The sequence below is a fragment of the Hetaerina americana genome, unplaced genomic scaffold (genome assembly GCF_022747635.1).
Source record: "Hetaerina americana unplaced genomic scaffold, ioHetAmer1.1.p SCAF_1, whole genome shotgun sequence".
NCBI classification, from domain to species: domain Eukaryota; kingdom Metazoa; phylum Arthropoda; class Insecta; order Odonata; family Calopterygidae; genus Hetaerina; species Hetaerina americana.
In genome coordinates, this window is record NW_027286069.1 from 25,196,336 (window position 1) to 25,210,517 (window position 14,182).

Genomic DNA, 14,182 nt, shown 5'->3' on the forward strand with positions numbered 1-14,182 from the left:
TTAAAAGAACAGGTAATAGTGGAAATTGATCTGCTATTACCCTGTCTATAACTGCACATCACGACTTGCCATGCACTATCCACACCCGAGCAGTTGCAGTTATGTTGGTTGACGCTGATTGACCCAAACGGTGTTGTTATATTCTCCAGTCTCGAAAGATAAAATTTTAAACCACCTACCACCGAGACCACGTACAACCAGGGACTTCTTTCCCGCAGCTGTGAAATAAACGCAAGTCTTGGGACTTGGACTCGAGACTAAAGATCCATTGTACAACGGCATTGTTGTCCTGTCATATATTGTTATAAAATACGTTGTTGTGCGTCATGCATTGTTGATATATTGTCATGCCGTCATTGTTGTTATGTCATATATATAAATGGAAAATTGTCTCTCTTACCAGTGACCCGTTTCTATAAACTACGAGTCTATTATAAAAAATCGCCTGAAAAAAAGTATTTGAATATCATCAATACAACTTTCAACTTCCTCAACGATATGAAAGTGAGTTGATATAACATGGGCAAACAAAAAAATACTCCAACGCTTAAAAAAATGCATTTAAAGAAACTTCAATGGAGACTTTACATCTGGGATTACCCTGACATGTTATAACTAAAGCATTATAAAAATCCCTCCGGACTCCAAAAAACGGTATAAACATTTGCATGCGTAGCTGCATGAACACAGTAAGGGAAGACATTGACATCTGAGTGACGAAAGGTTATGTAAAGTTACTCACTCAAGACATTGTGATGTAAATCACTCGATCTCCAGTTTGGTCCTGCACCTGTAGACTCCACCTGCAACTGTAAATTTCAGGCAATTTTACGACACGTAAATTATTCATATAACAATTTAGGATTTTTATTTCACATCCTCATAGTAAATATCTACAATAGATAAATGTTGCAATTGATATTCTTGAAAACGTTTAGATTCAATCATTTTACACACTGAACATAAAAAATAAACATTTTCACATCTCTGGAGGCATTATTATTATTATTATTAACTTTGTTTTTAGAGATGACTTTGTTTTTTGTATTTTATATTATCAAACCTTGGTTGTGCCATGTGTCTCAGACATTAGTTCAACTCAAGGAGAGAGATGAAGAGATGTAGTAATAATATACCAGTACAGTAGTATTGCTACAGCAGTAGTAGTACTACAACAAGCAATCGATTGAAAGGTACACCGAGTATTGCTGAGCATAAATGAATGCGTTACAAAATTAGATGGCTTTCCTAATTCGAAAAAGTATGTCAGTCAACTAAAGACCGTAAGGTCAATGACCTCGAATCATGAAGCGTATTGCCGCGTGAGGCATACCGGTAAATAGATTCAAATTGCGAGTGGATATGAACCATTGTTCCAACTCCGCCATGTGTTTCCTGTCTTTTCTCTCGCACCTCATGACACGCGGAAGGGTGAATGACTCAAAAGACCAGCCTCAATTATCGAAATTTTAAATTACTCTCATCACATGGTTGAACATAAAACGTTCGACGAACATTTTATTTTCGTTTTCACTCTGAAAATAATATTTCACGTCCATCTTATAGCTACTTCGGATCTGATCCATGCAGAAACAAAAGAGTAGCGTAATATCATCGAAGGGGGATCGAGGTGGTGCGGTGACTATCGTACTGACTTCCCACCCGGAGGGCTCGGGTTCAAATCCCGGCGGTGTTGAATATTTTTCAGAGGTATTTCGATCCCTACTTGATGTGCTTTCTGGAGGGCACTTTGAGTGAGTACGTCGTCCGTCGAATGGGACGTTAAACTGCGAACCCCTTGGCGCCTTTCGTAAAGAGTAGGCTAATGCCGACGCCGGGTTTCTCTCCATCCTTCATCCTTTGCTATCCATCCCCTATGGCGCAAATGAGCTCAGCAGTCGGTCGCCTCCCCTAAATACTACCACTAATATCATCGATGATGTCATCACTGAACACTCTTCTAAAAATACTCCCGCAATATGAAGACGTGTTCAAATGCCCTATATGATGCTCGATGCTTTGAGGCAAGACATCTCTACTCAATTCAATCCGAAATCCTGGAAATTTACATTGCCAAGGCTGCAAACAGCGGTATGTCCGAAAACATCGGCCATAGATGTCCCACTTAATTCTATGTAAAACTATGACTGTTAACTAGGAGTTAATTGTGTACCTTTCCACCACAGTTAGGAAGACATTTCACAGTACATAACCACGTCAAGACGGCCAACAACCACAGCACTAAACCCGTAGTTTGGTTCGATAGCTGAGGTTAGAGTTCATTTGGTGCTAAGCCCTATCCGGCGTGTGGAATACACGCATTAACAGAGTAATACATCTACATCTACATCAATACCCTGCGAGCCACCGAAAAGGTGTGTGGCAGGGGGTGCAGCACCAGGAGGAAAGGGTAAGGGATGAGGGGGTTAGGGTTTTTCAAATGGATGGGGAAAGGTAAGGGGAACCTGCAAAAAAATATATAAAAATACCAGTATAACCATGCGCAGTTGCTACCTTGTAGGTTAATACTTATTATGTCGAGCCGGCTCCTGGGGGATTTCGATTACATGCAATCTGGTCTCTTATTGTTCTTGGAAAAAATGACCATTTCAACCTGTCAGTCTTGCAGTCAATCTCTCTAATCTTATATTCGTGATCCCTCCGCCCGTAATACGTTGGGGTCCGTATTATGTTCTTGATGTCATCGGAAAAGGACCCATCTTTAAATGTTTTAATAAGTTTAATCTATATTGTAAACGCCGCTGTTTAAGGGAATCCCAGCCTAAAGTCTCTAGCAAAGTAGTTACGATACTACGTTGGTCAAAACAATTTTTGACAAATCTAGCCCCCCTACGCTAATAACGGGGGCCTAGTTACTTATTTCCTGCGCCGCCTTTGGTTTCCCTGGAAGAACTGGCCAAACAATTTGGGTAGAGCTGACGGTGACCAGAGGCGTGCCCGGGAATGGAACCCTGGGCCCGATAGTCTAACTTCTCACCCCTATAAACCACGCAGATACAATATAATTAAAGTCAGGCTAAAATCGTAATCTGAAGTCTCTCTGTCACTGACAATGAAACAATTCCGAAATATCCCACTAAAATTTCCAGTGACCTTAGCAAGCGTAAGAGTTTACTTAGAAGCATATCTGCTCTTCAGGGAACCCGGCACTTTTGACTCGACAGACGTAAAAACGTGGACACACAACGAAATAAAGTATCACTCAATTTTCTCATGAAAATATATATACATGTATACTATGTGACGATTAAGAATATCCCTGAACAATCAGATTGCTCAGATGTCCATGCATCAAAAAGTTGAGAAATATTCATTGACGTTTATTCATAAACATTTCGACGCTGAAATGACCAATTCTCCACATGTGAGTTAATCCAATACGTGAATAATGCCAACGCTCTTTTCACGATTTTTGCACGATATATATAAACACAGTATTCAACCCGAAGGTCGGTTTGTTAGGTGATTGTAGAGTTCACCCAGCACTAATCCTGACTAGGTGGGACATTCATATAAACACAAAAATATAATTGTAAATAACTAACTAACTAAATACAGGGTTCGTCTGGAAAATAAGTGTACTGATTTTTCCCGCCGCTCCAGGCGCGCCCAGCACCGCTCTGACGGGCTGCGATTGGAGGGGGGTATGTTGGCAAGCGACGCTGAAAAAGGCAGTCGGCTCTGAGCTGTGGTGTAGTGAGGAGCTCTGTTAACGCGAACCTCCACGCTCGACCCACGTCACGGAACGCGATGCCGAAGTTTTTGGAGCAGCGTTATTCCATCAAATTTGCGGTAAAGCTTGGGAAATCGTCTACCGAAACTGTCGGTATGATTAACCAGGCTTACGGGGAGTCAGCCATGTCCAGAAACATGATCTTTCGGTGGCACAAGATGTTCGTGGAGGGCAGAGAAGAGGTCGACGACGAACCACGGCCTGGACGCCCATCAACGACACTCACCGACGAAAATGTGCGAAAAGTTCGCGATGTACTGAACTCTGATCGTCGTCTTAGTGTTCGGATGATAGCATTTTACGTCCAAGTGCTCGACAGGCTTCGAAAACGAGTCGCCCGCGTCCGGCCAGCGATCAAAAACATCTGGCGGCTGCATCACGACAATGCACCGTCTCACACCGCGCTTGTCGTGTCGGACTTCTTGGCCAAGCACGGCGTGGCAACGCTGCCGCACCCGCCCTACAGCCCGGACTTGGCACCACCGGACTTCTTTCTGTTCCCGAAGATAAAGAGGAGTTTGAAAGGAACGCGATACGGGACTTTGGACGCCGTCAAAGAGGCCGTGACGACGTGTCTTCGAGAGGTTCCCGATGATGCCTTCGCGGGAGCGTTCCAGGAATGGGAACGCCGCTGGAACAAGTGTATCGACTCACAAGGGTCCTATTTTGAGGAATATTAGCTTAAGATATGTAAAAGTGTAATAAATTTTTTTTCCTGAGCTCAGTACACTTATTTTCCGGACGAACCCTGTATATGTATATATATATACATATATGTATATATATGTTTATATATACATATATGTATGTATGTATGTATATATATATATATATACATATATGTATATATACATATATATGGATATATATATATATATCCATATATATGTATATATACATATATGTATATATATCGAACGAGAGGATTTCTGAATCTTTATTCAATTGAATATCAGCGAATTAGGGAATTAGGGTATCCCATAAAATAAGTATAGATCGTGCAAATCTAGGTTGGACGATGAGTTAATTCAGGGGCCATTCGGAAAAACTCACCACTTGCAGACAAAGTAAGAAGAGTGCAGCCCTGGTAGGGTAACGCCGGACCACTTCAGCCATCCGGACCTGCGAAGAAAGAAACAGTTGAAATTAATCCACCCGTGCATTCATATGAAGTCGGCATAGACACAGAAAAGGTCACACCACAAGGGCCCGGGTTCGAGTCTCTAGATGCGGCTAGATTTTTACTGTGTGCCATCAACTCGAGTGGCGCACACCATCCGTCAGATGGGATGTTTAAATTTTGTGATCCATAGGCGTCTCTCGATAAGATTGGCCTAGAGTCGTCGCCGGGTTTCTCCCACCACGCGTTTTTCCTGCATTCCTTGAGCATCCTATTCTTAACCATCATATCCCTCTAATGGCGCCAATTGACGTCAGCTATCAGTCACCCCTTCGTCATAACTAATGCAAACAGTAAAGATCACCCTTTGTAAAAAAAAGGATCCCTAGCGTCCATATATCCCATACCAAAAGGTACAATTTTTGCGAAAAAATTACGGAAAAATATCGTGAAAGTTGCTTTGTTGCAAATAATCAATTAAATATTTTTTCCAAATAACCAAACTCAGTTAAGCAGAGATGGACCCAAGGGGGATGGCGAGATATACACATAATTGATGCATCCATTTTTTATTTACATAGTACCCTGCAAACCACCGCTAGGGTATGTGGCAGGGAGTGATTACACACCAAGCTATTTTTTGACCCAAAATACTTTTCCCCCAATCGCGGTCGGACAACATTATCCCTTTTATACTAACAGCCGTTTTTTCGTCGTAATTAGTCCCACGATTGGTGGTCATGGCGGAATTTAAATCACCCAAAGGTCGTTAGACACGAAAACTATATCTGACATACGTGACCAAGGAAACAAACAACCTTTAACAGTCGATAGAAAAAGGAAATATTTAGACAGAAGTGAAATTACTGAGTAAATCTCAATAGAAATTTCACGAATTAACTTTATTTTCCGTCTGTATTAAAATGGACATTCACGGTAAATGAAGGTTCCTACAGTCAAAACATTAATGTTTCGTAGAGATCAGGAAAAATGTCATGTCTCATTTTCAGTTTAAAATATTTAAATCGGTCAATGATGTTTGAAATAGATCTTAAGACCGAATAAAAATAAAATTAATGTCATGTTCGAATAGGTGAACATTAGCGTTATGGTACATATAGAAGCGGATGGTAATAGCGATTAGGATAGAATAAAATCAGTTACTCTCGTGGGAAAATATTTATACTCCATCACTGACCTCATAATTTACGAAATAAATTCAACATCTTGCAAATAAAGATTGAAACTAAATGACCAATTGAATTAACCTGGAATCCCCACTGGTTGGCGGTCATAAATTCCCGGAAACGGCCGGACATTTTCGGAGCTGGGCATGTAATTAGAGTGATGGTGAAAGAGGAAGCTTACATTCGGCAAAATAAGAAATATGGCCATGACGTGGACAATTGAAGCCTTCCAGCAGTTTGCACAGAGGGTGGTGACCCAGCCACTGGAGTCTTGCAAAGAAGAGTTACGAAACACCAACAGGAAAGGTGGCCAGGAAGTGACGGCAGATCTCGTGGAGGAAAGTGTCCTGGAGGAATGCGAGGCGAAAAATAGACTAACGGAGAGGCGCACGGAAAGGCTCCAGGGAATGATTACACAGAAATCTTACATTATGCAAGAGGATAACAATTTGATTTCCAGAAGACTTCTACACGTACAGCAGTACCAAGTAAGATTCTTTCTTATTCTTCTCATTGGTATTCTATAGTGTCAGGTAAGATTTGGATGGGTAAAGACTAAACACCGATACATGTCTTAGCCTACTCTAAAAAAACACAACCCCAAACTGCATCAAACTGTTCTTCAATTCCGCACACTTCCTTCTTCCCTTCAATCCGTCCCAAATGCCTATTCTATCTTCCCCTATCTTGCTTGTCTAACGTTTTCCTCTCCATATCACAGGATTCTTCAATATTCCACTGTCAATCTAAATGTTATATTTTTTTTCATGAAATTTTCACTGCCTTCTATATTTTTAGAGCTTCTAGACTTAAATCACCTTTCTCAAGCTCTTCAACCTTCCAGTTCTCCATGAAAAATCACCAATTTATTTTCCTTTGGGCAAAAAAAGTATTGGCACGACGCAGAGTAGTTCATAATCCAAATCTAACTGGATAACAAACGAAAATTTTACTACTTTTGACAGTCTTAATATTTTATGGATGAAATAAAAATAGCAATGAATTTGTAAGCAACCAATAAAAAAATTTTCGGAGCGCAAAATTTCCCATATGAGCACTTTTCATTAAGCACTCTGTTCGTTTGATTGTCCTGTTCTAGGCGAATGGGCTTTCGCTTCTCGATATCCATCAACGACTCCTAGAGTTCCATCCAAAATCATTTAATTTTTCCACCATTCGACTCTGGAGTGAAGGTAAGTCTTTCATTTTATCATCGAGAATGTATGAATCAACTGTTATTTATGTTGTTGTTGCCTTGGATACACACACACTTTTATGTTGAAATTACGGAAAAATAAATTTTCACCAAGATCCTAATTTGAAAAAAAAATGCCAAAACCCTTGAATTAAATCATGTCGGGAGTAAACCCAGCCGCGTTCTACATTTACCGCCGTCATAAATACCTGTGGTCAATTTATCAATCGGATGAGAACACATTGGAACCGGCAACGACCAGGAACAATATGGAGAGTATGAGAGGAGCAGAGAAAGTTCAAGAATATTATGCATTACGAAATATAGATTAAGACGAGGGAGATGGCACGAGTCTTAAGACGGGTGTTGCGGGAGACATCTGTGCGGTGCGGTGCGGTGTACGGTGACCCCATTGAGGTCACTTACGGAAGCTGGAAAACAAGGCACGTTGGAATATTATCTAATTGGCCAGGTGAGTAGCGAACCCGATGGGGTTGGGCTGATCCTGAGATGTTAAGGACCGGCGACATCGCCTTCTTGTTGTCGCGAAGCGACATTCTTTATCACTTGAAATGGCCGAAGGTTTTAAGGGACCGAGGTCAATGTTGTTCCATGGGTCGGAGTTTGTGCAGAACACTGTTGTCCGAGGACCAATTAATCAGATCAGACCCGAACCCTGGATCCACAAAGTTCAGCTACCGCGGACTCATGGCGTCCTATCGTGTCGGCAATTTAGGTGTTCGGATGTTTCCCACGCTTCAGGTGCTCCGGCATCTGCAACGCGATCAAATCCTTCGGTAGAATCCGTCGAAAACCCAAAATATGCATCCATGGGACCCCCCGTTGGATTCTCAGGTTTTCACCACTGGCCTCACCTCCCCTCTGGGCCCTCACCGACATTTCGACATCAGTGCCGAGGGAGGCCGCGCCGCGAAATATCGGCGAAAGCTGGCGTCGCGTACGCAACCTCTTCACCTCTCCCACCTAACCCCCGATCTATCAACAATCAGGCATACTCGGGCATCCGAATCACGTCATCATGACGTATTCCGACTATCGCGAACTATTTCAACGCGGTAGTTAACAAAATAAATCTCTTCCGTTCAAGAATGACAATCCAGTCTCCGAATTAAACCCCAATTGGGTTCAACGAAACCCCAATAACAGGGTTTCGTTGGTACGGTGGGGTTTCCTTCAATTTAAGCCAAATTCATAGAAAAGTACTCGGTGAATTCCTGGAATATGATATGAATGAAGACTTAGTGAGTGTTCAAACAAATCAGGATTACAATTAGTTAGTTTTGGTGGCAAAACGGGCCATCGAAACTGATTAGGAAACTGATTTAAGATATCACACAAATGAGTTGCAGGTTTTCCATTGGTTCCTGCGGAATATTTGAACAGATCACTCCTTTGACTCCAAGTGCACTCTATGTTGAGCAGAAGTGTTTTAAATATCAAATATCCCATAGTAAAAGCGTGACGGTTGTGCTGTAGGAATTGCAATGGTGCCTCCTAGATTCGCGATGAGGTAAGGCGAGACAAAAGAAGCTCTGTACACCTCTATAAGAGGTGTACACAGGGCACCAGAGTTTACTATTAAAAACAAGGGAATTATCGTTAAGCCCCCGATATTACATTGACAGGTTGAACCACAGGGATAAAATTAGAGAGAGATAGACACCGTCACATACAGTTTCCAGTACTCGTTCTTCCCTCAGACGATACGATATCGTAGCAATTATCAGATGTAATCACTCCAACTGCCTTAATTGAAGAAGAAAAACTTTTAATTTTACTTCAACCCATCCATGATTAAATAATGAAGATGGGCGTGGATGTGAGTGTACATTTGCGTGGATTAATGAATTTGAAAAAAAGAAATATATATATATATATATATACATATATATACATGTATATATGTATATATATGTACATTAAGAAAACATATGTGGTAGTCCAGGGGGTAGAGTGCTGGACTACTGACCGGAGGGGCCCGGGTTCGATTCCCCGGCAAGGCACTCTGGGCACCTGCAGCTCCGCCCAAGCTATGTGATTTTTCGGGTACCAGGTCTTCCGGGGAAACCATGACCGGCACAGGGAAAGGAACTGGCCCCCCTACCCTGATGTGTGAATTTCACACGCCGTATAGGGTTTAGTACTGGGTGATCTCTACCATCACCTACCAAACCGACCTTCGGGTTGATTACTGTGTGTGTGTATATATATATATATATATATATATATATATATATATATATACTCATATATACAGAAACAGATATAAGGAAAAGGGATAGGAACACATATAAAGGACGAACACAATAGAGGTGGGGAAGGCGGAATCCTCAATAGCTCAAGTGGTTAAGAGCATCCGCCCGGCAAGTGGAAAGATCCGGTGTTCGAGTCCCGGTTGAGGAAATATTTTTACTCTTGTGATCCGTTCGATTCCGCCTTCCCCACCTCTATTGTGTTCGTCCTTTATATGTGTTCCTATCCCTTTTCCTTATATCTGTTTCTGTATATATGAGTATTTATTCGCCGTTTGGCGGGATTTCGTGTTTGAATGTGTATTTGGCCAATGTGGCTCATCTCTTTCTTCTGGCTATGCGTGCCACGAAACGCACTGTTCCTTTCCTGTATGATGTTGTATGAATTCTAACCCACTGTCCTTTCCTTTCCTTGTGTATTGTCTATTTCTCCTTTGGTGGGTGAAACAGCCCCCTGACGCCATCTCTTGGCTGAAAGAATCGGGGCGCTTGGCGACATATTAGACCCACGGATCTCAGGGTAAATTGACTATCCTCAATAGCTCAAGTGGTTAAGAGCATCCGCCCGGCAAGTGGAAAGATCCGGTGTTCGAGTCCCGGTTGAGGAAATATTTTTACTCTTGTGATCCGTTCGATTCCGCCTTCCCCACCTCTATTGTGTTCGTCCTTTATATGTGTTCCTATCCCTTTTCCTTATATCTGTTTCTGTATATATGAGTATTTATTCGCCATTTGGCGGGATTTCGTGTTTGAATGTATATATATATATATATATATATATATATATATATATATATATATATATATATATATATATATATATATATACAGGTATACACACACACATACAGTATATATATACACACAGTATATACATATATATATATATACATATATATATATATATACACACAGTATATACATATATATACATATACATACATACATATATATATATAAAGGAGAGTGTTTGTTTTTATGTATGTAATTTGTTTACTTTTTTGCTGTCATAGAAACAGCATTTTTCCAACTATGCCAGCAGGATACTTTTGCAAGAAAACTATTGTATTCAGAATTGCCGAGATATTATACGTGGAATACATCAAGGAAAGTCTTTTGTAGAAGAAAAATGGGCAACTTTGATCCTGAGAATAATATTTATTCATGTGACGCATTGGGCCGAGTCTACACAGTCCATCCTAACAACGCCGAATGTTATTTTTTAAGAATGCTTCTTTCTACATACCATTAGAGGACCTCGCTCATTTGCAGAATTAAGAACGGTAAACGGAGAAATATGTGAGACATTCAGAGAAGCTTGCCAGAATTTAGGGTTGCTAGAAGGAGATCAACCCTGGGATGACTCATTGCGAGAGGCCAGTTTGATTTCTCTTCCAGGACAAATCCGAATTTTGTTTGCCATCTAAATAACCTCCTGTAATCCATCTAACCCAAAAACATTATGGGAAAAATATAAAGAATCAAGAGTGAGGATATACTGGCTAAAGTTCGAAGTGAAAATCCTACATTGGATATTACGTTCAACTCCGAAATTTTTAATAAAATTTTGATTATTTTGGAGGAAAAGTGTATCACCATGGTTAACAAGACTTTAGTGGAACTTGGTCTTTTTGCACCTGTACAAGATCAACAGGGTGTATTTAATCCAGATTATATACGTGAAACTCGCTACAATCTCTTAGACTTAGAAGCATACATCGCGGATAAAAAGCCACTTCTAAATGAAGATCAGAAATTCGCGTACGAAACAATAATGGATCAAGTAGATAAACAAGAGGGAGGTATCATTTTTCAGTATCATGCTGCTGGTGGCACGGGGAAAAAATTTTCAATTAATTTAGTTCTCGCTGAAATCAGGATTCATGGAGAAATTGATCTAGCCGTTGCATCTTCAGGTATTGCAGCGACATTAATGGAAGGAGGAAGAACAGCCCACTCTGCCCTTAAGTTGCCACTTAATATATCCCGACAAGAAAATCCCACATGTCATATAAATAAAACAAGCGGCCAGGCACAAGTTCTTATAGAATGTAAATTGATAGTATGGGATGAGTGTACGATGGCTCATAAAAAATCTCTTGAGGCCCTCAACGCAAGATCTTAGAGGAAACTGCAGTTTAATGGGAGGAGCTCTGGTACTCCTGTGTGGAGACTTCCGTCAAACTCTGCCTGTCATTCCAAAATCGACTTCAGCCGATGAAATTTATGCCTGTTTAAAACATACTGTTCTATGGAATCATGTCCAAGAAATTAGCTTTAAACAAAACATGCGAATCCTCTTAAGATATAGGAATGCTCAAAATTTTGCAGATAAACTTTTGGAGATTGGAGAAGATAGATTAGTTATTGAAGCATCTGGTATGATAAAATTGTCATCAGATTTATGTGTATCGGTGAAAACTGTCCGCGATATGATACAAGCAGTCTATCCTAACGTTAATCAAAATTATAAAAATTTAGAATGGTTGCGAGAAAGAGCCATTCTTACTCCTAAGAACGATGATGTTAATGAAATTAACAAGGAGATACTAGCCATGCTGCCAGGAGACGTGATTTAATATAAATCGGTTGATACCGTAGTGGATGCTGACGAAGCCGTCAATTATCCAACGGAATTCCTAAATTCACTTGATCCAGCTGGATTGCCACAACATCACCTTATACTTAAAATAGGATCTCCAATCATTTTATTGCGAAATTTAGATCCACCAAAACTCTGCAATGGGACACGATTGTGTGTGACAAAATTAATGAAAAATATAATCCGGGCAGTCATTTTAACTGGAAAAGGAAAAGGTGAAATAATTTTTATTCCACGGATACCTCTAATCCCAACTGATCTTCCCTTCAACTTTAAAAGACTACAGTTTCCAGTCCGGCTAGCTTTTTCAATTACCATTAATAAATCACAGGGACAGTCTTTAAAGTTTTGTGGTGTTGATCTTAGATCGCCATGTTTTAGCCACGGGCAACTTTATGTTGCTTGCTCCAGAGTAGGTTCGCCTAAAAATTTATATATTCTTTCTCCTGGATATGAAACAAAAAAATGTAGTTTATAAACAGGTGTTAAATAAAAAAGATTCTTAAATTTGTATGAAGTAGTGTATTATTGTACTTTATAATTTGTTGTTTTTATTTATGTAGCATATTTATATTATTGTTTCTCCCTAACCCGTGCAAAGCCGGGTATTCAGCTAGTACATATATAAAGATGATATCTATGCTAAAGAGGCTGGTGCCACAACACCCCAAGCCACACAGTATTTTTTAGATTTAGATGAAACGTCTATAAGAAAATACGAGTATAGCAAATTTCGGGGACCATCCAAAAGATACTTCAAAACGAGAGATCATAAAAGATTACGAATCTTTATTTTAGACCAAACACAGTAATTAATCAGGGTCTGATTGTAGACTTTGATTACGGTGGGTGTGGGTCAAGTTCTCCTCGTAGTAGTAGTAGTTTTGAGGGGAGGCGACCGACAGCTGAGGTCATTTGCGCCATAGGGGATGGATAGGAAAGGATGAAGGGTGGAGAGAAACCCGGCGTCGGCATTAGCCTACTCTTTACGAAAGGCGCCAAGGGGTCCGCGGCTTAACGTCCCATCCGACGGACGGCGTACTCACTCAAAGTGCCCTCCACAAAGCACCTCAAGCAGGGATCGAGATACCTCTGAAAAATATTCAACACCGCCGGGATTTGAACCCGGGCCCTCTGGGTGGGAAGCCAGTACGCTAGCCCCCGCACCATCTCGATCCTGTTCTCCTCGTACATGTTACACGTCCGTGATATGAGTGGAATTCACGCGCTAAGGAAGAGGGGACACTTCTCTGTACAAAAATGTGGTTTCTTGGAATACATCTAGTACTGGATAAAATCTCACCCATCATCAACATCATGTGTTTATAAGCTTTATTTGCAGCAACCCTTCATTCTTCCTCATATAATGTTGATTCCCTCTCGTCCCCTGATATCTCCTCTGTTTTACGTCTTTAATTTGTCCTATTTACAATTGTCTCTCTTGCTCTTCCTCGCAACATCTTCCTTACAATTATATTCTCTTCTGTTATGTTCTAACGAACCCATTGTGCCTCAAAAGGTGTCCAATCTATTAGTAGTTCTTCTTTGCCGTAGACTGCTCCCTCCATATAGAGTCCTTCCCTCTTATGCTCTTCCATATACCTCTTCCTAGTTCCTCAATCTGTCTGTTCATTTAATCTTTAGCATTATCCTCTTCAGTACCATGTTTCAAAGGCATGTTTCTATTCTTAGCCGGTCCACTTTCCCAATGTTCCATGTATCTTATCCATAGGAACGCTTTGAGGAACTGCTTCCTTGGTTGCAACCTCAGTTGTGCTTTAGACAAAACAGTTGTCATTTCTTCATGAGCGCCTTTTCATTCGCCTGTTGAAATTACTCACATAAAAAAATGAGTCAGCGTCATTAGGTTTGTGAACGCTCAAAGTGTGTTTCCGAACCCTGGACCAGATCAGCAGCTCTGAAGATCCAACTCATCAGACCACACCAATGATGGACGAAAATTTTGAATATCAACGAAAATCACTTCGAATATGATTCATCATTAGAATTTGTGGCGCATGAAGAAAAATAGACGAGTATCCACTGCATAT